The sequence below is a fragment of the Haliaeetus albicilla genome, chromosome 3 (genome assembly GCF_947461875.1).
Source record: "Haliaeetus albicilla chromosome 3, bHalAlb1.1, whole genome shotgun sequence".
In the NCBI taxonomy this organism is placed as follows: Eukaryota; Metazoa; Chordata; class Aves; order Accipitriformes; family Accipitridae; genus Haliaeetus; species Haliaeetus albicilla.
In genome coordinates, this window is record NC_091485.1 from 66,543,877 (window position 1) to 66,566,581 (window position 22,705).

The window sequence follows — 22,705 nt, forward strand, 5'->3', positions numbered from 1 at the left end:
GGGGCTTGCTGGCCAGCCAGCATCAAAGGAAAATTTCCAACTCGTGTCTCTTTTCTCGGAGGCTGCCTGGCTCCGGTGTTGGCTCTCGGTGGCGTTGAAGCCTGCCTGGGAATGGGCGCGACTCCCGCATAGCTCCTGGGTCGACTCTCATTAGGAAGGGCGTATGCTTCGGAGAGGGTGAGCTGCGCCTCTCGTTTTGTTTTGCCGCGTAGCAGCCGGGCTGCAAAGCCAGGACGCAGAGCTGGGTTTCTTCCCCAGGGCTTGTTCTCACCGGCGCTCGCCCTGGCTGGCAGCCCTGGGTGGCGCGGAGCAGTGATTAATGCCGGCACGGCAGCAATGCCGTGGATGGCTGAGCCCTTTCCTGCGTGCGCTGGGCTGTTCTGCTGGACCCCTGGGTGGGTGCCCCGTTGGAGCCGCTCTGCGGTTTGGGGTGGGGGTCTTACCCCTTGCCCCGAGTTCCCCCATGCACTCTGTGGTGGTGAGGCACAGCTCCAGGGTAGAAGTCACGGCCCCCAGTTCTGGTGCTGCTGTCCTCCAGGGTCCTCCCAGAGCTGGTGGCCCCAGGGTAGCTCGAAAACCCAAACTGGGTACTTTGTAGAAAAAGAGGGGTGGCATTGAGTGCCAGAGCCAAGGATTGAGTTGTTCTGACCTCTCCAAACCAAGTGGAGAGAGCCAGGCTTCAGAAGCTCCCTGGGGCTCATTCCCAGCTTGGCAATGCCCAGTGTTACTGGCGTTACTGGGTGAAACGCCACGGTCCTGTCCCCACGTCTTCCCACTGACCTGCGTCATCATCACTCATGCTTCAGGTCCATCAGAGTGCAGCAACCAGCGTAAATGGGGTGCTTTTAGGAGGTAGGGTGTGTGTGTTGCTCACTCGTCTCCTTCGAGGAGGAGGAGGAACAGGTTGCCCAGAGAGGTGGTAGATGCCCTGTCCCTGGAACCATTCAAGGTCAGGTTGGACGGGGCTCCGAGCAACCTGACCTAGTCGAAGATGTCCCTGCTCATTGCAGGGGGGTTGGACTAGATGACCTTTAAAGGTCCCTTCCAGCCCAAACCATTCTGATTCTATGAGGGCAACCCCCAGCCTGGCTAACCCGGAGGAGCGAGTGGGGTGCAGGGCATCCCCCGGCCTCGACACAGAGCGGCAGGAGCTGCGGGAGTGGAGGACAGAGGCTGACCTAGCACGCGGTGGCATGGGCAGCAAGGGGTTGTGTGCATGGCGGGGAGGTCTGAGCACTCTCCTTGCTTGCTTAGTTACAAATTCCTCCCAATATGGATGGCTCAGGGCCTTTTTAAAGGCTAATTACTGCAGACCCTACCTGTGTCTGCTCTTCCATAGCAGGATGCATCAGTCTCAAGGCCGGCTGCAGAGACAAAGCATGGGTTGTTTTTTTTTGCATCTTCCCACAGGATGGGCCTTTCTGGGCACCGAAGGACATCTTTGCATTTTTTGCAGGTTCAGCAAATAATAAAATAAATACGCATATCTGTCCCACATGAGTATATACAAGGCAGTGCAAGATAACTGCACTTGAAGGGATCAGCATCTTGTTACTACTGTACTGCTTGTTGGTCGGGGAAACTGGTGAAGCTGTCGTGTCCTTTGATGGTGTTTTAGCTCGTGCCTGCATTGTCCCTGATATATACCAAGCTTCAGCCATGGGTTTCACTTTTTAGCACCTAGTCAGAAATAGCTTGCCTTCAGTTTGCAGCCGATATTTCTAGCTGGTTCCTCTGGCGCTGCAGGATCGTACAGTAAGCCAGTCAGTTGAGAAATGGGATCACTTAACCAAATTCAGTCCAGTTTTTGGATAGCGCACATAAATACAGCTAGTCACTAAAAATAAAAGCCCATGGCCACATTCGGTGGCTCGTCCCTTTGGCAGCCGAGCAGCGTTACCATGAAATCCAGGCATCGTTCTGCACTGCTGCACTCGAAACCATTTCAGGCTGCCGACAGCGAGGGATGTCGCTGAACCCACTTGCAACGGGGAACCCATCCAGCTGATGTGACTCTCTCTTTTTTCGGTCCCCTGGGTTGTTATTCTGCAGATTCGGTTCCCCAATCCAGTTCTTGGTCTTGCATGGCAAACTGGCATGTCCTGTCACAGCTGAGAGGGAGGAACTAATGGAAACAATATCATGGGTTGGTCCCGGTGCCAAAAAGCTTGTGGGGGAGAGTCACAGGCGTAATCACATTGAAACCTTGGGAGTTGCAGCTGAACTGGGAACCTTCTTGGGCTTTGTGCCTCTCCACTCTGTGCCGCTTTCCAGGGTGGTTTGGTTGATGATGATAAATGGGAAAGTCTCCGCACCCAATTACCTACACATGCAGTTTGTTCCTTTGCACTCTTGTTTTTAGAGTTAACAGTACAAAGTGCTGGAGGTTGGGAGAGTTTTCGATACTTCTTTTCACATCCTCATCTTTTTCTGTATTTACATCCCATCCCGATACTCTGTAAGCACTGGTCCAGAGCAAGACCACCCCTGGTAGGTGTGAGGTTGGGAAGAGCTGCACTGAGTGCCAGGCTCAAGGCTGGATGCCCACACTTGCCTTTTTTGTCCTTCTTGCCCCAGATGAGCCAAGATCCCCCTCCCATGAGCCGTGTTTCTGTACGGCTTGTGTGGAGCTAGGTTTTGAACCTTTTGCTGGCTGTTTTCTCAAGCAGTGCTTGCCAGCATCCTCACTGCAGTGCAGAGATGGAGCCACCAATGTCCCTGCTCATTGCAGGGGGGTTGGACTAGATGATATTTAAAGGTCCCTTCCAAGCCAAACCATTCTATGATTCCCAATACTGTGGTCCAGCAGGTGATTATTTCTAACCAGCTTGAGGGAGCCCCTTTCGGAAAACGGGAGAGGGGTCACATCCTTCCCCTCCACAGCCTTCTTCCAGCACGTGGCACTTCTGCGATGCACCATTTCCCCGGCGCAGTGTGCAGTAACGCCAAACCCTCTCTTTTCTTTGATTCAGGGCTTTTAACAGAGCAGCGTGATGCTCCTGCACTAGCCAAATGACTTTGATTCTGCTGTGCAATGTGGTGTGCATGTGTCCAGGTTGACAGGGGTTATAAACACCCATTTCCTAGCAAAGTTTCCCTTGCGGAAGTTGAGAGTAAATGAAACCAAAGCTCACCATTGCAGTTTGTGTTTGGTTTTTTTTTAAATTTTTCCTAATGGCCCATGTGTTTTTGGCACTTATTACTGGATGCAAGGGGATGCTGCATCAGAGTGTACCTGCCATGTCCATTGCTAGCTCATCGCTCTCGTCCCAGGTGCAAGAGAGGATGCTGACACCTAGGTCCCAAAAAGGTGTTTTCCTGTAAATCCTGGAGTCAAATCACTCTAATGGGAGGTGACTTGCTGCAGACTTGTGGCCAGAGGAGAACGGATGGTTTTGAGCAGGGGTGTTGTGACCCGAAACTTAAGCCTGTGGCTGGGTCACTGCCCTTCTTTCAAGTTGTTTTCACTGGGCTGGAAGCTTTCTTGTTATGCATGGAGTTGCATCCAGGGAGGATCTGAAAGGTCGCTTAACCCTTTGCCACAAAGTGAAAGCAGAAAGGAATGATAATACAATAAATCCAGAGCAAGCCAACCATCCCCCCAAAAAAGATCCCGAAAAGCTGAAATAACCCACAAAGGAGGATGCTGGGTTTGTATTGCCTGTTCAGCAAACAGCCTGCATCTGGGCTGGGATTGCACCAAAGGTTTATACAGAAATTCAGTGCCATTTGGGATGTAATGCAGGTAACAGTGCTTTTTTCCTCTCCTCTCTCTTCCCTTCATCTTTGCTCTAATGTGTTTGACTGAATTACAGTGCAAATCCGTGGCTGTATAAATACCAAGCAGGGGAAAAAAAAAACCCAGCAGAAACCACAGGCATTGTTTAGGCAGTTCTTTGATGTAGTTCACCCATGAATATAAACTCTGTGAGCCTTGTGGGATGGTTTTGGGCTAAAAGGGGCTTGAGACTGGTTTGTTGGGTGCCTTATAAAAACACTTCACAGACGTTTCCCTTCCCATCCTTTCTCTCTTAATGCATGTGCCTTGCAGAAAAGGCTCTTGTACTCTTGGCTCCCAAGATTAAACCCCTTCTACTGCTTGAATACTGCTTGGGATCCACAGTTTGTACATATATTGAGCACTTCGAAGGAGATAAGTCCAGGTTCAGGTGCTGCCGGACCCATCTTCAACATTAGCATCTTGGCCTTCGCCGGGCTCATCGGGAACAACATGTCACTCAGGGCAGATCCTGCAGCCAGTGTCGGAGTCAGGAGTGGGACCACACTGGCAGCACTGGGTCTGCCACGAGGAAGGAAAGGATGGGGGGATTTGGCAGCTGGACTGTTTATTTGTTTGGGAGTGCATGGGGAGGACTAGTCCGTGATGCTTGGGAATAAATTTGGCCTGATACTTAAGTACCAGCTCCCAGGAAATTGCCATCAGAGTAATTAGCGTGTGCTGACTTATTTGTACAGCGATAACAGCAGGAAAGTATTGAAGCAGGAAAAACAAACACATTATTCATCTGAACCTTCAATCCACAGCCTTTACCTGACAGTTCACTATTTGCAATACACAGATCTATTTTTAGGCTTCCAAGTCAGGCGGGCGCTTTTTTCTTTGTTTTGCATTTTGGTTTTCATTTTGCTGACATAAATTGGAAATGAATCTGTGCTTAGAGATAAACAAACACATTTCTAAAATAAATCTTTTGAATACCAAAGAGTGTTTTCTGTGGAAGTGCTGAAGCATCAGTACAAGGCTCTCGAAACTTGTGCCCTTGCAAGTGGGATGAAGATGCTGCAGACAGCAGCCGGCCTTGGCAGGAGATGCTCACTGTGTGGATGTGGCTCTGGATACTGGAATGAGATCCCTGTTTCTATTGGAAGTATTTGGTGTGACCATGAGCATCAACTTTAGTCCAGGTTTCGCTGCTCAGTGGCGAGCACAGATTAGCCAGCCAGGTTAGAATTGCCCTTTGAGATGTGAGCACGGAGGAGACAGTTTAGTAACTTGGGTAATATTATTAATGAGAGGCTGTGGGAGAATGGCACGGGGTCACAGGAGTTTGTGGTTGTGAGGCATCTGAGGAGGATGTTTGGGGAAGGGCATCCTTATGTGTATGAGTATATGGAAGAAGTGGTAGAGAGCAAAAGGTGTTTGGAAACCAGGGAAAAAAGTGGGTGTGGAGAAATGCGTGGATTCATCTTGGAATGGAAACAATGGGGATGAAAGTGTTTGCTCTGCCCTTCCTTTCCATTCCTCCCCTCTCCTTTTTATGGTGGTGTCACCCCCAGCCACCCACAGCAGGGATTCCCTGCCAGGCACTTGTGCTACACCCTTTGAAAGCTCCTCCTCTCCTTTGGCGATTAGAAATAAATAAAAAGGGTGAGGGCAGAAGACAGGCTGTCTGCAGGGGAAGAGACCTGAGGGGCCCCAGGGTTTCTCCTGGAGATGGATTTTGTGAATAGCTGAGGAAATCACCAGGCAAAGCACCTCCCACAGCCAGCAGCTATATCACAGGCACCCCTAGCTGCAGATGCAATGCAGATAAATCAGAGTTAATGTGCCTTTTTTAAATACCAAAGGCTTTTAAGTATTCAAGCCAGCCATCAAAAAGGTGAGTTACCATCTCCATATCTTGAGATCTTTGCATGGAGCCTGCATGCCTTCCTGGAAGGTGGGGCTTAGGCAAACACTAGCAAGACAGCTCAAATCAAAGGTAAATGAGTGAAACTTGTGACCTCCCTTACTCAAGATTCAGCCTGGGTGACCCAATGGTCCTTAAAGTCTTAGGAAGTGATTCCCATGCTTTGCAGCCCCAAAAGTTCATCCCCATCCCTAGTTCCTCCCTGCACGTATTTTCCAGCCACCATGTGCAGGTCCGGGGCTGGCGGAGCCTGGATTTTGACTGCAGCCTCGAGGTTTCTTAGGGAGTGATAGCAGCTCCTTGATTTTTGTGCCACAGGTTAATTCATTCTCTTAATCCTATTGCTGTCACAGTAGGGCTGCACATTATAAGCTCTGAAGGAAGACAAGGGTGAGGGAACGTATTGCAAATGCACAACCATGAACCACCACCACGATGATGAAAACTTCATACAAACCAGCCAGGAGCTGGGATTTGCTTTCTGTTTGCGGGAAGGGCTGGACCAGGGCATTTACATCCTTAGGGGTTTTCAGCTCTCTTAAGAGAGGATGCAGTGAGGGACCACGTCCTGGGACATGGTTTTGAGGCTTAGAGGAACCCAGGAGATGTGAAAATCCTGGAGTCGAGAAGCACAAAGGGAACCTGGAAACCTAAATATGATAAACAACGATGGGCGTTTTGAGGCGTCAGAGTTGGGAGCTTCATTCCTTTAGCTCAAGTGCCTTTAGTCTGTGGGCATGGACCTCCTTATGCTCATTCAGCCTGTGTGAACAGAGAAATTAAGGTGTTAACAATAATAGAAGCAAAATAAAATAATAGCAAGGTATAAAAAGTCAACAGATTTAAAAAGTGTGCGTGTGCATAATATGCATATTCATGTGTACATAAAGCTAGATATTTAAGACTACTTTTACGTATCTGTGACTTAAATATTTTTTCTGAGTTACAAACACTTCCCAACCTATAAAATTTAGGTGGTCTCTCCCCCGTTTGGAAAAAAAGGCAAAATTTTGATGTTTATATTTTCACATGACTCCAGAAGCTAGAGCTTTTGAGAATTGTGCTAAATCTTGAGAGTCTGGGTGTCTTGAGAGCCATTGTGGGTCTGGATGAAGTTGCATGGTGTTATTTGGTGAGGTTCATGTTGAAAGAACGAAAGAAAGAAACCCAAGACAACACAGCCCTCTCCACCAGCAGAGCTGGTGAAGCTCTATGTGCTATGCGTCATGCAAACAATGTTTTAAGTAGAGCTGTGTCCTCTCTTCGGAGGAGGGTAGGTTCTTTTCCTCCTCCAAAACAGTTGTGGGGGAATAAGGTCAACACAATCATCTGCATCATTCAGATCCCAAACTGGCCTCCCACCAGCCTTACCATAACGTTGATGGGAGATTGTCGTGGTTTGCCTTTTGATGATGATGATGATGATGATGATGATGTGTCATTACTGCTGCTGCCGGAGACAGTTTTGGCAGGCCTCCATTCTCAGTATAGGTTAATTAGCCCTTCCACTTCCACCTTCCCCACCCTCTTCCTAAGCCATTAAGACCAAGCGTGGTCAGAAGTAAATCTCCTTATTAAAATATTTAGAGCCTTTCTAATACCAGATGCTGGAGAAACAGTTCTGTAATCCTGTGGGCTTCACAGCATTTGAGCTGAGTGACTTCAAAACACCTGTATTAATGTAATGTAAAACTAGCTTGGAGGAACATGGATCAGCAGAAATTAATGGGTTTTCTTTAACAGCTGCTTTTACAAATGCGCCCAGCTCTGATTCACATCTCAGTCATCACTGGCACTGCTCCTCCGACTTGCTCTGCTGACTCCTGATTCAGGGGCACCAGAAATGCTGATTTGGGATCCCCAAACTATCCCCTTGCCATCTCTGAGTTCTAGGGAGCCACAGATTTGCTGAGAAGATGTGGTTCTGCTAACCAGTTTTTTGAGCGATGGGCAGTCTGCCGTATTGCCTGTGCTCTTCTTTATGATCCTTCTGAACGTCGTCTCTAGCCCGGAGGCATGATTTGATATTTATCCTCGTGGCTTCTGTGTAAGAGAGCAAACCATTAGTAGATGGGGCACTGAGGCACTGGCTAATTGAATTGCTGCTGCCACAAGCCGGATCACAGGGAAGAAGAGAAAAAGGCTCCTGGTCCAGTGTGTCGTACATTAGGTTGCAGTGCCAGTCTGCAGGTGTTGCAGCTCTGGGCTAAATCACAACTGTGTCTGGGAAAACACATTAGCTATATCCAAGTGGAGAAGCCCAGCAGCCCGCAGGTAACTTGTCCGGAAAAACTACCAATAACCAGTGAAATCTCAAAAGCAGGAATTAAGGAACAGTGTCAAAACACAGCTGGTCTCCACTGGTTTTAACTGCTGTTTTAACAAGCTCAGAAAGTCACCCTGCTCTGATAAATGGCTGTCCTCTTGCCCGCTGCAGTGTGACACCTGCAGAGACATCTCTGGCTTGTTCCCACTGCCAGGGATGGGAGGACCATGGTCCATGACAGGGATTTCTGGCATAAGCATCTGGGGAAAGTGATTCCTTTCTCAATTTTATTTCCATTTCTGCATCCACTGGTAAATCTGGCTGCCAAATGTCTGCGGCCAACTCTGCCAGAAAGCTAATTGAAGGGACATCCCTCCAAACAATGGCTAGCGCTGGAGAGACACAATTGTCCCATCTCCTCAGCTCCTGGGAAGGGGAAGGGAATACGTGTGCTGAGAAGAAATCATTCTGACTGTGAAAGAGAACTTAAATCCCCTTCTCTCAGAGTTGAAAAAAAACACACAGGAAAGTTTTGTGTGCCTTTCGTAGAGTCACAGACCAGCCCAGGTTGGAAGGGACCTTGAAAGATCATCTGGTCCAACCTTTCCTGGGAAAGGGAGCCTAGATGAGATTATCTAACACGTTGTCCAGTTGCATCTTGAAAACCTCCAGTGATAGGGACTCCACCACGTCCCTGGGGAGGTTGTTACAGTGAATGATTGTTCTCACTGTAAAAAACTTCTTATATTGTGCTTTGTTTCTTTCCTATTGGTGTAATTTTTTTACTTGCTTTTGTCTGGTTGTGATTTTCTCCAGTTCATTGGCTGGAAAAAAAAAATTGGTGTGGTTTTCTTGCTTTCACTGTTCTTCGGCAAAATCCAAGTCTTGGTAGTGATGGGGTGCAGAGGACCTGCGGATGGGGCAGGGATCTGGGACTGGAGGGGCCCAACCACTGATAATTGGGCCTCTTGTTCTTTGTACCTCATTGATTTCTAGGTTTTAAGGTCATGGTGCTTGTTCAGTCCAACCTGCTGTATAACAGAGATTCCTCAAATTAGTTTCCACTCTGGGTTCAACAGTTGTGGGTGGACCCAGACATGCATTTTTGGGGGAGCAAGAGAGGCAACGTGGAATCCCATCTTATTTTAAAATTTGCCAGTGCTGGATCGTTGGCCTTGCCAGTTGGAGGACTTCTCCCCCTGTTAATTACCTGCAGTGTTGAAAAACGGTATTGTTGTTCCTGGTTTGTTTTCTGTCGAGCTTCAACTTTCAACCTTTGGTCTTGTTATGCCTTTGTCTGGTAGACTGAAGAGCACTCTTCCTGACAGGTACTTACAGGCTGTGAGGTACCTTTTAACTTTCTCTTTGATTGACTTCCTTGAGCTCCTTGGTACAAGCCTGGTTTTGTTCTTGCGGCTGTCCTCTGAACTCTCTCCAGTTTTTCCAGCATTATCCTTGAAGTGTGGGTACAAGTATTAAACCTCGCACTCCCATCGACTGTGCCAGCCCAAGGCCCAAAGATAACAGGGCCTCTCTGCTGGTACGTGACATCCCTCATTTCTGCATCCAAGCGTTGTGGACCTGCCTTGCGAGCTCACCTTGGGCTAATTATGCTTCTTACCTCAGCCAGTCCTGTAGGTCTCATATGTTTGAAAAGTTTCCATGTCGCCATTTCTTTAATACGCCAAGCGTCTCATTAGTCTTTTTGATGTATTTTTTTCTTGGTTTGTATTCTGAAAGGAGTTTTAGTCCAACCTTTCCACTGTACCAGCCACATGTCAAAAACCTTTATATAGCTGAAAGCTGCTAGGAACGTATTTTATAGAGCTGGGGGAAGGAAAGTGGCTCACAAGAGGGAAATAACACTGAGATGTATCTCCAATGCACGGTGGGGCAGGACAGACTGCATGCCACTGGGCTCCAGAGTCCTGCAGTTTTTTTCGACCTCTTCAGCTCTTGATGGATCACTTTCTGCCATGGAGATTAACTGTGGAGATGGTTAACCTGCAAGCTCTGTACCAGCCAAACCTGCTGCTGCTGGCTACAGAGGGTAGCACCCATGCTTCTTGCTGGGAAGTCATGGGTCGGCTGCCCCTATTGAGGGTTTGGGTCAGTGCTAGCATATTTCTAGATGTTAGACACAGAGGGCTGACTGTATTTCCAAGTGGGGTGCTTTTATTATCAGATTTATGTTGTTTCTTATGTATAATGACTCAGAGGAAACAGAGGTGTTGATCTGATGGGAGAACCTAGAAAGTCTTTTGGTAATAACATCCAGATGTTTCCTTAGCACATCTGCTTAAGCCACTGTTGAAGTCGGTGCCTTCAGCAGCCCTGCTGGTGCATTTTACTGCTTGCTGCTATGTGTGATGATAATTTATTAGTAATGCAGGAATGGAGGAGGGGGAAATTTAGACAGCAGCAGAAGCAGGGACAACCAGCTGCCAAGGAAGCGTGGGAGAGGAAGGCAATCCAGACCGTAACCCAAATTATTCTTGCTTTTACCATTTGGGTAGGGTGTTTGGAGGTAGCCTTGCATGTAATTGTTGTATGTACTGTGCCCAGGTTTGCCTGGTTACAGGTCACTGTGTACCTGTGCTGTTGCAGCTCAGGCACGTGGGCAAGACATTTGTCCGTCTGAATGTTGACTTCAGCCGAGAACAGGGCAAGCTCCTCTTGTGCAGAGACCGATGCGTGAAAAGATATTCCTGCCTGTCCCCTTATTCATGGGAAGCTGTTTTGCTCCCTGATTGTATCTGCGTTTAGCACTTCAACACTGCCTTGCTAATCCCTGTGCCAGGATTGTCAGCATGCGGTGTTCCTCCCAGGGAGGGTCAGCTTTGGGACAGCTCAGCTGCCTCATGCCAGGGCTTCAGGCAGCTGGGATGCTACTGGAAGCTGTGCTTTTAATGTTACTGTGTCAGCGTCATGCCCTGCCCAGGGGAATATCGCTGGCAGCCTGAGGATAACGCACCGTAATTCCAGATGCCCTGAGCCATGCAGTCTCTTTCTAGGCTGCACATTGCAAACGCTCGATTTATGGTCACAGCCCTTCCGATACGTGCCCTGCCCTAGTGTGCGCTGGAGCTTCTCACGCTGCGCTGCTCTTTCTGCCTCTTCCTTAACAACTTCTGCTGGTGGCTTATTTTCAATGTCACAGAGAGCGTGTCTTCAGAGAAGACCAGTTTGTGGTGCTCGTTGGAAAGTACTGACGTGGAGACCTGGTCTTGAAAGGTGCTCAGCAGCCACAAAGTCTTTGAATAAAAAAAGAATCTCGTCACCCAAAATTAGGGCTAGTGTGTCACCTCCTTCCAGGGGTGGTGAGGTGACGTTGGAGGTTGTGCAGGTTAAAATGGGGAAAGAAGGTGGAAGCGTGTGGTTGGGGTGTGGCAAAGCACTTCAGTGCGGAGGAGACATTGATGTGGTAGGTGTGTGTGAGATGGATGGCCCAAAGGCGTAGATCTCATCCTATTTGTGTTTCTTCCTCTCTAATGCATGACACAGCATCATGCATGACCTGGCCAAGGATGGGCCATCAGGGGCGTTTGGTTACATGGCAGGGAGCAGGCCTGGCCTAGTGATTCACGGGATGGAGATGGACGCGATGAATAGCGTTGAACAACCCAAGAGGAGCCTGCAGCGGCTTGGTACGTGTGTGTGGGGGCCTTTAGAGAGCCAGGGCCCCAAAACGGCACAGCAGGTCTTGGAGCAAGGGAGATGCTGCAGCATGTAAATGCTTGACACGTAAATACAGAAGGCAGCAAGAGATGGTCAAGAGAGACCCATCTCTGGAGTTGTGGATGGTATTGCCAGCCTCATGTCTTGCGCCCTTTTTCCAATTCCCATCTTCCTAGCTGTCCTTCCCATGCTCCCAGGGAATGCCAGAGCCATTTGGTTCCACCACACTAGTTATGATCTTGTTTCCTCTGGCAATGAGGTGATCCACCACTCTCAGCTTCCCTACCAAAAATATGTTTGAGCTTTGGTGGCTTTGTACCTCCTGTGCCACATTCTGTGCCCAAGGGAAGATTTTTTTCAGCAGTACAGACCAGCTCTCCTGCTTCTCCTGCCAGCCTGTCACTCCACTGTGGGTCTCTGTAACCAAGGACATTAAATCTGGCTAAGACCAATCATCCATTGATAAAAGAGATCTCTTCTTTTATGAGGCTAAATTACAAGTTATTCCCAGCTACCTCTTAAACGTGAACTAGTTTCTGTGTCACCTACCCTGGCAGTCCTCCTTGGTTGCTGGGTTGGAGTTTGCAGTTTGTTCCTAATGAGATGGGGCTGCCGGTTCCATCTTCTGCAGCTTTTGCCATCCAAAGAAGCCTTGCAGACGTCTCCATTGTGTTGACTCTCCATCTCTTTCAAATGTCCCCTGAAAGCAGATGAAGGCTTGTTATTTCTTTCTCAGGACCATTATGTTGGACTGCTTGCATCTGGCCAGTGTCCACAGGAGGAACTCCTGGACATTCCAAAAATCTTTGATTAAGTACCTAGATAGTGTGTTTCTTTTTCTCTCTGTACACAAAAACCTGCTATTTTTGACAAAACTTAGAATCTAATCTAGATCTGATTTTTGGAGTTTTTTCTGCCTCCTCATAGGTCCAGTATTTTATACCCAGTGGAGCATTGTCTGCGTTAGTATTAATCAACACACAATGTAGTCATTTTGCTAGTCTATGTGAATCTGTAGTTGAGCACTGAAATTGTTTTAGGATAGAATTTACATGGAAAACTAACTGTATTGCATTGTGTATTAAAATCCATTTAATTTGATTAAAGTAGCTTGGTGTTTCCTTTGTTGGCATTTGAACTGACTGGGAATTTTTCAGTAATATGCCACTGTCTTGAAGTTGAATGCACCCTCAGGAGAGAGTTGGCTTCAATAAATCCTCCTTTTTGGGAAAAGTATGGTAAAGTTTTGGAGAGGGTTGGCTACTGACAGTACATCTAAACTTTCCAACTGTGTTTGTATTTTGGTTTGTATTTGAAATGACTCTTTGTTTCTGATGCAAGTTACAATGGAAAGTGTAAAAAGTTCATGACACTGAAAGGAAATTTGCCAACTGTTGAAACAAAGTGCTTCAAATCAAAATGAGTTTGAATTTAGCAACCTTCAAAATTTCAAGGTTTTTATCTTTTTTTTTTTCTTCCCCCCACTCATTTAGAGTGGGGAAAAAAAATTCAACATCTTGAAACCCTCCAAGGATGATAGAATTGGTTTTTTTCAGCTTTCTTTGACATCCCTTGTTCATCTCTACTTGAGTAGTATCTTCTGTTGGCTGAAATTGCAGGCAAGAACAAGGTGTTCTTCTGTCAGTACTGCAAGGTCAAGGTATCCCTTGAAGGGTGAACCAGACATAAAACCTGAAAGTTTGTCAGTCTGTCCTGATCCAGAAATTAAAATTGTGTTTTCTTTATAGGTGCAGCCACTGTTTGGATGATGAAGCTTGACAAGCTGCAATTTGGCTTGGATTACAATATTTCAAAAGACTTTCTGAACTCGCCAGACAACCCTCCCCCTAGACTTTGGGGACAGGGGAGCTTAAGTTTATATCTCCAATGTTACACACAGGAGAAAGAACAGAGTTGACTGCTTTGCACAAGTAACTAAAATCAGTGCTTTGTTGCTGTTCGGAGCTCTTAAAAGGAGAAAAGCCTGGAGTATAGCTCTCGTTTTAGAGATGGATTTTGCCTGGGAGGAGAGTGCATAAGGGAAGAAGATACAGGAGGGAGGAGGAGAGGTGATGCTACAAGCCGGCTTCTTGACCTCCAGAGTGGGACTGAAGCTTCATAACAAGGTAAAAAAAAAACCCAAACCAGCCAAATATTTTCCCTCCTTCCCACCTCACTCAAATATCCATCAGACAAGAAGTGGGTGAGTCCAGGCATTGACTTTTGATTGAGTAGTTTCTCCTGCTGCCCCCAACCACCCTCCTGTTCCCTTGCCCACTTCCAATGTCCTGTGTCACCTGTTCAGAGCCCATTGCAGAGGCCAGCAGACACTTGAGCAGGCTTCATGTAAAAATGATTAGCGAATTTCTACAGTCTTACTTGTCCACATATCTAAGACTTAATTTTCCAAGCATCTCTGCTCACACACACACATTAAATATATTGCTTCTGGAGGAAGCTTTGTGCCTTTACTTTATGCCAGAGGAACTTGCTGCTTTATTTTTGGAAGTAAGGAGGTCAAGTCCCTCACACTCATCTGCACTGTTTGCAGCTCCAGCTCCAGAGCACAGCAGTGATGTATTTTCGAAACTGATGAGATACTGAGAAGAGTATGAGAGCTGAAATAAATGGGCTTACCGCATTGCCTCGTACAGAGCCACATGAGGAGAAGGGCAGGAGCTGGAAAAAATAGAGCAAAATTACCTGGTTTCAATTTACCACCTTTGGAGAATTGAAAAATGTTGGTTGCAGAAAAGAAAGTTGAAGCTTGATTTATTTTTTAGCTTCTCTCCTGCTGCAAACGTTTTTCCTCATAAACACGTGTGGCTCCTCGCTTGTTGTGCCCTGGGCTCTGGAGTGCTGGAAGCATTCCTCAGAGGAGAGGTCTGGCCAGGATGGAAGAGGGGTGTCTTAAGCTTGGTCTGTTCTAGTGGTACAACTCAACGGGCATGAGGGATACGTGGCTTTTGTCTGCTGCACTTTGTGCAGTCCAGCTGGTCTGTGTGAAGGCTGTGTGGTGGTGAGGGTGGAAAGGGTTCATCAGACTCTCCCACTGAGGTTGCTATGTGTGATGTTGCCATGAAGGCCATGCCAGCATGTGCGTATAGACCTGTATCATCATGTTAACATTCCCTAATAAATTTGGCAATGATGAAAAATGCTGAATTGAACTCCATTGAGATTAAAATCCCCTCGTTTTTTGCAGATTAGAGGTTTCACTGCTCCCCCTCACCCCCATATCTCAGCACTGAGCTGGAAGGACCATCTCTTAGTATTAGCAAGAAGTATTTAATCTCTTTGACTCATTCAGTCATTGGTTTAACTGCTGATATTTCCAGTGAGAATGCCAATGACATGGGTAGATCTGGTGATGGAAAGATACCACTGGCCAGGAAGCAACATTGATTTCACATCAGTGAAGACACTATGTACGGCCAAGTGTGTAGCTACTACGTTTCTACAGCGGGTTTGAATCAGAACGAGGAAGGACATTTTCAAAGTCTGTGTCTGGCCGAGTTCCTTGGAAGCACCATGTTGAAATATTTGCAGGTTAAGTGTGAGTTTCTGTTTCAGAGTGGACGTTTGGATGTTAATCTTCAGTTTAAGAGTAAAATTCCCCCATTTAAAGGTGATGGTGTGGGAGTGTTGTTGTGGTTTAAGCCCAGCCAGTAACAAAGCACCACGCAGCTGCTCACTTACTCCCCCGCCCCGGCCACGGTGGGACAAGGAGAAAATATGAAGAAAGGCTTGTGGGTCGAGACAAGGCCAGGGAGGGATCACTCACCACTTATGGTCATGGGCAAAAGACAGGCTCAACTTGGGGAAGAAACAAAATCAATTTAATTTACTACCAATCAAATCAAAACAAGGATATTAGGAAGTAAAACCAAACCATAGAACACCTTCCCCCCACCCATCCCTGCTTTCTGGGCACAGCTTGACTCCTGGATTCTCTACGAACCCCCCCAGCGGTGCAGGGGGACAGGGAATGGGGGTTGGGGTCAGTTCCTCACACCTTGTCTCTGCCGCTCCTTCCTCCTCAGGGGGAGGACTCCGCACTCTTCCCCTGCTCCACCGTAGGGTCCCTCCCATGGGAGACAGTCCTTCACGAACTTCTCCAACATGAGTCCTCTCTGCAGGCCGCCATTCTTCCCAAACTTCCCTGGCGTGGGTCCTTTCCGCAGGCCGATCTTCAGTCCCAGCCTGCTCCAGAGCGGGCTTTCCCACAGAGTCCCGGCCATCCTGGGGGGCCTCCGCTCCCCCGCTCCCCTCCGTGGGCTGGGGGGGACAGCCTGCCATCTTGTCTCACCACGGGCTGTGGGGGCATCGCCTCTTCCCCTCCTTCTTCACTGACCTGGGGGTCTGCAGAGGGGTTCCTCTCACATTCCAATTCCCTATTCACTGCAGGTTCCCCTTCTTAAATCCGTTCTCCCAGAGGCTCTACCACCATCACTGGTGGGCTTGGCCTGGGCCAGCAGCAGGTCCAACTTGGAGCCGGGGAAGGTTCCAGCAGCTTCTCACAGGAGCCGGCCCTGCGGCCCCCTCGCCCGCTACCAAAAAACCCCACCACACAAACCCATAAAAAGTGTGTAATACATGTTGAACAGCAGCCATGCTGTTGAAGATGAGAGGGAATAGAAGTGGCTGTACACAGTGAGACCACCTAGTTTGATATCTCCCTCGATGATAACCAGGAGAGGAAAGAGCGTAAGAAAGCGCTGTCTAGGCGTGAGCCTTCCCCACCAGATCCTCCCCGCAACCAGTGGTTAGATGTGCTGAGTGCTTCTTGGGAGTGTCCTTGAGTTGTCCCCATGGATCAGATGCTCCCGTCACAGGTTAGGGAGTTCATTACTCTGAGCAACCCAAGCCATGCGATGTCTGGCCCAATATCATGTTTATGCGGATTAGCCCAGGTGACCTGAATCAGAGGTGCTAAGTTGGACTTGGCAGGGGAACGCTGCAGCACTGGGCGGACCAATGGTCCTGCTCTAACGACTAGGGCTTATCTCAGGAGACTGGAGTTCAGCCCTCGGTCCTGTGTGATTCTGTCACTTAATCACTTCCTTCCCTGGAAAGCATCTACTGGCACTTCATACAGAGCACCGGTCATATCTGTGGGTGTAAGTTCCTGCATAATGAGTAGCGTTTAATGAGTGGAACAGAGCTTAGAAAATCCCACGCAGCCCCATCTTCCTTAGTTGTGTAGTACTGTTGTCTCCTCGGTGCTTCATGGTCGGAGGAGAGAGATACATCCCCTTGTATCTCGCAGGAACCTCTTCCAGGTCTCCAAAGAAGAATGGAGTGTAATTTGGCACTTACTATTTATTTCATTGCATCAGCTTTTCTGAGTCTGGGAGTGCTCTTAGCACAAGCAAATAAATTACCCGTCTCATTTTGCTGCGTGCTCTGCAGCCAGCCATATGTTTGAGCCTGATAGAGATTCTTATCTCACAGGCTAAAATTACTCAATGGAGGATGACATTTCTTATCAAGGGCTTTGCTGAATCAGAGAGGGCCCTGGCACCCAGCTCTGAGACACCGCTCCTCATTGTCCAGCCTCCCGGCCCAGCAATAAATGGATTTGTGTCTGTAGGTCAGAGGCGCTTGCGTCAAGGTTTTGTTGCAGATCCGAGGATTGTCCACGTGCCTGGGAGGACGTGGGATTGAGGAGGGGAAGCGAGGCTGTTCGTTTAACTAAAATGGAGGGGCCTACAGCTGTGCAAACACAGCTTTGCTTGGAAGGTCCTTGTATGCATAGCTGATAACTTCAGGCTTCACAGCCAGTAGGAGCCAGGGACCCTCTTCTCCTGCTGCACACAAAGGCTTTGCTTCAAATTAGGTGGTGTAAATAACCATCCCCTCCTACCAGCAACCATAGCTTTTCTCCAGACTTACTCACAGCTTGCATAAAACTTCGTCTGTCCATCCTCCCACTTCTTTAATGGATGGGTTGTTTGCCTTCCTCTCTTTCCCTTTCTCTCTTGCGTGCTTTGGAGTTTTTCTGGTAGCTGCCAATGATTCAAGGTGTTCTCTGGGTGTTTAGTAGGTAGGAGAGAGCCAGGGAGAAACAACTGCTCTTCCTTAGAGCTTCTTCCTGCACAGCATCTTCCCTTTGCCTTCTCTTTGCCTCTTTGCGGTGCGGAACTGACAGCATGGGGCATTCGGCTTCTGCAATGGATCTGGGCAAAGCCCTTGATGGAGAGCAGAGGGACCTGTTGGTGGATTGTCCTTTCCTCTAGCTAGGCTCTGTCCACAAAGGCAGGTTTGTCCCTAGGAGCCCCCCTGGGCAGAAAGCAAGGCCAGCCACCCACCCAGCCCCCCAAGCGTGGTCAAACTCTCCGTAGGAGGTTCCTGGAAAAGGCAGCTCTGAATTAGCTTCTTTCTTTTCTCCTCGCAGGAGAGTATCTTTGCCATGTCAATACTCTCTTACAGGGTTGTACTAAGGACAGGGCAGGGTCATCTTCTCAGCTCAGAATAAATCTGGTAGAATGCTCTCCTCCGTGGAGAGAGACTGTCTGAAAGTGCACCGTGGGTTTCTTCTGCTAGATGGTCTCAGGTGAGTTTTTCAGTTTTTCTGTGACAATAGCAAGTTACTTCACTCACCTTTTAATTACAAGTATCTCCAAGCTGTCTTGTGGCAGCCACCTAATACACAGCAGGAGGTCAAGTCCCAGGTGTGCAGCAAAACACTGTATGTTGGTGTAAGGTTGACAGCTATGCCAGATACAGTGAGGACATTGTGGCTGAGGGTCCCACCATGAGCACCCTTGCCAGCTCAGCCCTGGCATGCTCTTGGGAGTGTGGGACGGGTCTCCGAGTGACACTGCCTGGAGGCGACTGCTTCATTTCAGATAGCCAAACTGCCAGCACCGCTTTCTGCAGCATCCCGTGAGATGCCTGGAGAAAACAGCCCTCCGTGGTGTGGCGGTGTGCCAAGACTGTGCCATGAGTGACTCCTCAGGGAAGCTCTTCGGCCATTTGCAGCAGCCGTCCTCTTTGTCAGCCTGCAAGAAATGCTGAGACTGATGGGTGCAGCATCCCCAGGGAGCCCCGTCCCCAGGGCAGGGCGGTGGGGGTCAGAGTGGGACGGTGCCACCCTCCTCATGGGTGGCACCGTCCCTGGGGACGTACAGCCTTCCTCCTTCTCCTGAAACAGCATCCACAGCCTGATTTTGAGTTTTTTCTGTGTCCTGCCTTCTGCTTTCTGTTACGCAGCCCAGCACCCATCACAGCTCACAGCATGGGGGTCCCAGGCGCCTCCGCGTGCCATCATGTGTGAGCTGGGTCCCCCTTCCTTCGGCCTTTCTCTCTTCACCATATTCCTCTCCGAATCACGCTGAGTCGGCCCAGCCTCACTGCACTGACCTCAGGCTGTCCCGTCAGCCCCTGGCCCTGCACCACCACCGCTGGTGCCCAAATGCTGGTCACGCTGGGTTGGAGGTCTCTGGGGCGGTGGGTGACCAGTTGGCCCTTGGGCTTCCTTCCCTGGCCAGGTCCACACGGCATCGCACCACCCCAGTCAGGTTTTTCCCCGTTACCTAGCTCCTGCTGAGGTATCTGTTTATCGCCGGTTTACCTTTGGGTGCAGTGCTGTCCCATCCTGTGGAAATGGGTGGTTGCCTCAGGGTGGATTGCAGGCAGTCGTGGGGAAGCCCTGTGTTCGGGGCTGGTGGCCAGCTGGGGCAACCAGCCGGTGTAGCCAGGTCACTCCCAGCTGAGTCAGCCTGACTTGTCCGGCTGGGCGCCTGCTCTTCATCCTATTGCAGTATAATGTTGGATTTGTTAAAAGAAAGAGGAGAGGAGTTTCCCTCTAACTGCTGACCATGTGTTCTGTCTGTCCGTCATCTCAGGCATTGAGCCTTGCCGTGGCTTCTGAATTGTTGCAGATAACCTTGGCTGAGTTGGTTTCAGGCAGCGTACCCACAGTGTGCACCCCGCATACCCACGGTGTGCACCCCGCATACCTGCAGCATGCACCCCCTAAACCCATGGTGTGCATATACTATATGCTAACAGCATGCACCCTGCATACCCATAGCAAGCATCCTGCATATCCATGGCATGCAACCCACACACCCACAGCATCATGGCAAGTAGCCCACATACCCACAGCATGCACCCAGTGTACCCATAGCATGTGCATCTCAAGTGTGTCGAGATTACGTGCCAGGTAGCGGTGCTTAAGATGATGATGAGAGCTCACATCTTTGCTTTCAGTTCCCAGATTGAGTTTGCAGTTGGAAAAAAAACCCCAAACCTGTAATTTTGTTTGTCAGCTGAGGTAATTCTTCTCTAGAAGCCACCAGAGCACAGTCAACCTGGAACCTGCAGTGCTCTTGCTAGAAACCATTTTCTGGGTTAGGCTTGCACGCTTATAAGAGGAAGGTTGAAGTGATTCCAGCACGTGGCTGGGACATTGTCAGTGCCCAGTTCTGGTCTTGCTGTGGCACAGCCTCGGGTGATGTTGCAGCAGAGACTTATGGAGCAACCTGTTGGGGCTGTGGTTGACTGGCTGGTAGCCATCCCATGTGTATCTCTGGGAGCGCGGGAATGGGGACTGGAAGGGCTGAACTACCAAATATTCCCAAATACTTGAATCACCAAATCTGTTCAGCACAGCTGCTGCCAGCCAAGTAGGAGTCCTGAGTCTAGAAGAGCCTCCAAAACATCTGCTCCATGCTCAGGGCTTCCCAGTGCCAGCATAGGTTCATGCATGCGAAGCAGGACAAGCCAGCAGAAATGCATTATACCATGGGGAAGAAGCGGACAAGCTCGGTCCCTCTCATTTTGAGCAGGTCAGAAAATGTCTGTTAGAAGGGGAATCTTCAGTAAAAGTTAGATGGCAACCTCTCCTCTATAGCTTTGGCATCTTGCAAACACAAATCCTGTTTTCAAAGGTGGTGTGTATAAATGCTGTGTCCTGCACCCTGTGCTTGCCTGGCCAAACTCTCAGAGCTGGCTTTTCCCCATCCAATTTCTGTCCTCACATCCAAACTGTGCTTGATCATCTTCCCACCTGATTTGTTACAGTGACAAACAGCTCATTTAGGTAATTGCCATCTAGCTTTAATTAAGATTCTCAATGTCTTTTTATCCAGTGGAAAAAAAAAAAAGGGTTTAATCTTGATTCCTTCAGAGTATGGGAGCATGCAACCGGGTGCCCTTGACCTTGGCAGTGATTTAAGCGCACGTGGGCGTGCTTTCCTGATCTGAACCAAAGTTACAGTAAATCTTGACAACTCATGGCAGGAGTCTCATCTGCACGAAGCTCTGTGTAAGTGAAGGAAACACTGGCAGCTCTTGGAGCCAAGAGAAGGAATGTGCAAATCCTGGCAAGGACGTGAATTACCGTGGAGTTCAAAGTCTGACATGCTCCTTTACGTACTCTATCTCAGTTGTCAGAAGGGAGTTAGCTCTTAAAATGTGATGCTTGGGACGGGGATGGGGTTGTTAAGTGCTTTCTGAACTTTGCCAAATGTTCAGGTGGGTGGGTGCTGCCCTGTCCCGCAAACTCCAGCTGGCTGAGCATCACGGGATGCAGGATGAAGCTGCGCTGGAGTTACTCGTTTCCTTTGGTGCTGCAGGAATAACTTTACAAAGCAGGCAGTCCGTAGCTCAGGAAATATTTTTCTGCTGACCGCATCCCTAGCTAGCGATTGCCCTCCCCCTCTGGGAGGCGAAGGCAGGAAGAGTGAAGTTCTAGCTGAAGGTCCTCGGTTTTCAAAATTAGTCTGATTTAATATTTTTTTTTAAAATACTTTTTCTGCAGATTATTTTTTAAGGTATCTTTTACTGGAGTTTGCAGAATGATTCATTTCTTTTGAAAATTTTAAAGAGGGAAGTGTCCCAGTGATGCTGTGCAAGTCCAGAGGACTGCATGGGATGCAGGCAGGTGGTAATGCCAGGAGGAAGGCATTACAGGTCAAAACAAATACAATTTATGCCAAGATATCATGAAGAAATTCAGCCTGGTGAGGGCATTGAGCAGCAAAACACCTTCCCAAGGAGAGACGGAGCATCACTGCTCTGGTCGTGTGACACAGGGAAGGATCCAGCTCTCTTCCCCAGGGGATGGGCTGGTGCATCTTTTCCATCTCTAATGTCTCTGCTTCCTCATATCTGATATAAATAATTTATAAGGATCGAAACGTGATCATGGGGCCGTCTGTGCAGGAGAAAGGCTAAAGCCTGGGGCTGGGCAGCGTGTAGGGGACCTGGTACCTAATGCAGAGCCTGTTCTTCGTGGGCACTATGCCAGGTGAACAAGTGCTGGATTAGTGCCTGAGCCTTACTAAAGTCACCCCACCCGGTCTTTTTGTCCTTTCCATCCTTTTCCCCCTTATTTTCCTTTTTCTCCTTTTTTTCATCACTTTTTTTTTCCTTCTGTTTTTCCTTTTCTCCACTCTATGCCACAAGGTTCTGCATGTGAAAAAATGGCAGCTCTTTTTGCTGGGCAGTAGGAGTTTTCAGCTGTAATTGGGCTGCGGGTATTTTGGCCACATAAGAACTAAACAAAGGGGCTGTCATTTCTGTACAGGTCTGGCTTCAACTTGAGGTTCAAAAATCACCTGTCGGTGCAGAAGGGAAGTCTGCGGAAAGCTGCGCTGGCAGCGGGGTGAGAGATGGCTTGAGGTGGCAGTAGGTAGAAGGATTTTTCTCCATTTTTGAATTCAGTGTATATAAGTAGCCAGTGAATGTAAAACCCATGAGGCGTGGTCTTGAATACCTGCGATGCAGCTGCAGCAGAGTTTAACTGCCAGGTCCCAGGACAGTTGCACGGGTGCTTCAAGCTTTCTGGAAAGCAGCACAAAGTAGAGCCAAATCTTGCTAGTTGTGCTGCTCCCTTGCTTGGCAGACTTGCTCCTCACCTGGAGCTCCAGAAATTGGGGAAAGACAATGCAGAGTCCTTTTGCCATTCAAAAGGGTGGGTGGGTTAGGAAGCATAGCAACCAGAGGTGTTCATCAGATAGATAATAGAAATAGAGCCCAAACTCCAGGGGTGGGCTCACCTCCAGGAGAGATGCCTTTATCTACCCCAGTGTCTCGTTGGAACACCTCTCCTATGAGGAAAGGCTGAGAGAGTTGGGGTTGTTCAGCCTGGAGAAGAGAA

General features: G+C 48.6%; 1 long non-coding RNA gene across 5 annotated transcripts in view; it reads left to right on the forward strand.

Moving 5' to 3' along the window:
* The window catches only part of LOC138684831 (uncharacterized), a 144,105-nt gene that overhangs the window by 92,398 nt on the left and 29,002 nt on the right, over positions 1–22,705 (forward strand). For 3 of the 5 annotated variants that reach the window (XR_011324136.1, XR_011324137.1, XR_011324138.1), the window contains one exon: positions 13,344–14,760. This is a non-coding gene — a long non-coding RNA (uncharacterized lncRNA). Of the gene's footprint in view, positions 1–13,343; positions 14,761–14,800; positions 15,540–22,705 lie in introns of those variants that run through there. The other 2 variants (XR_011324139.1, XR_011324140.1) reach the window with 2 other exon arrangements.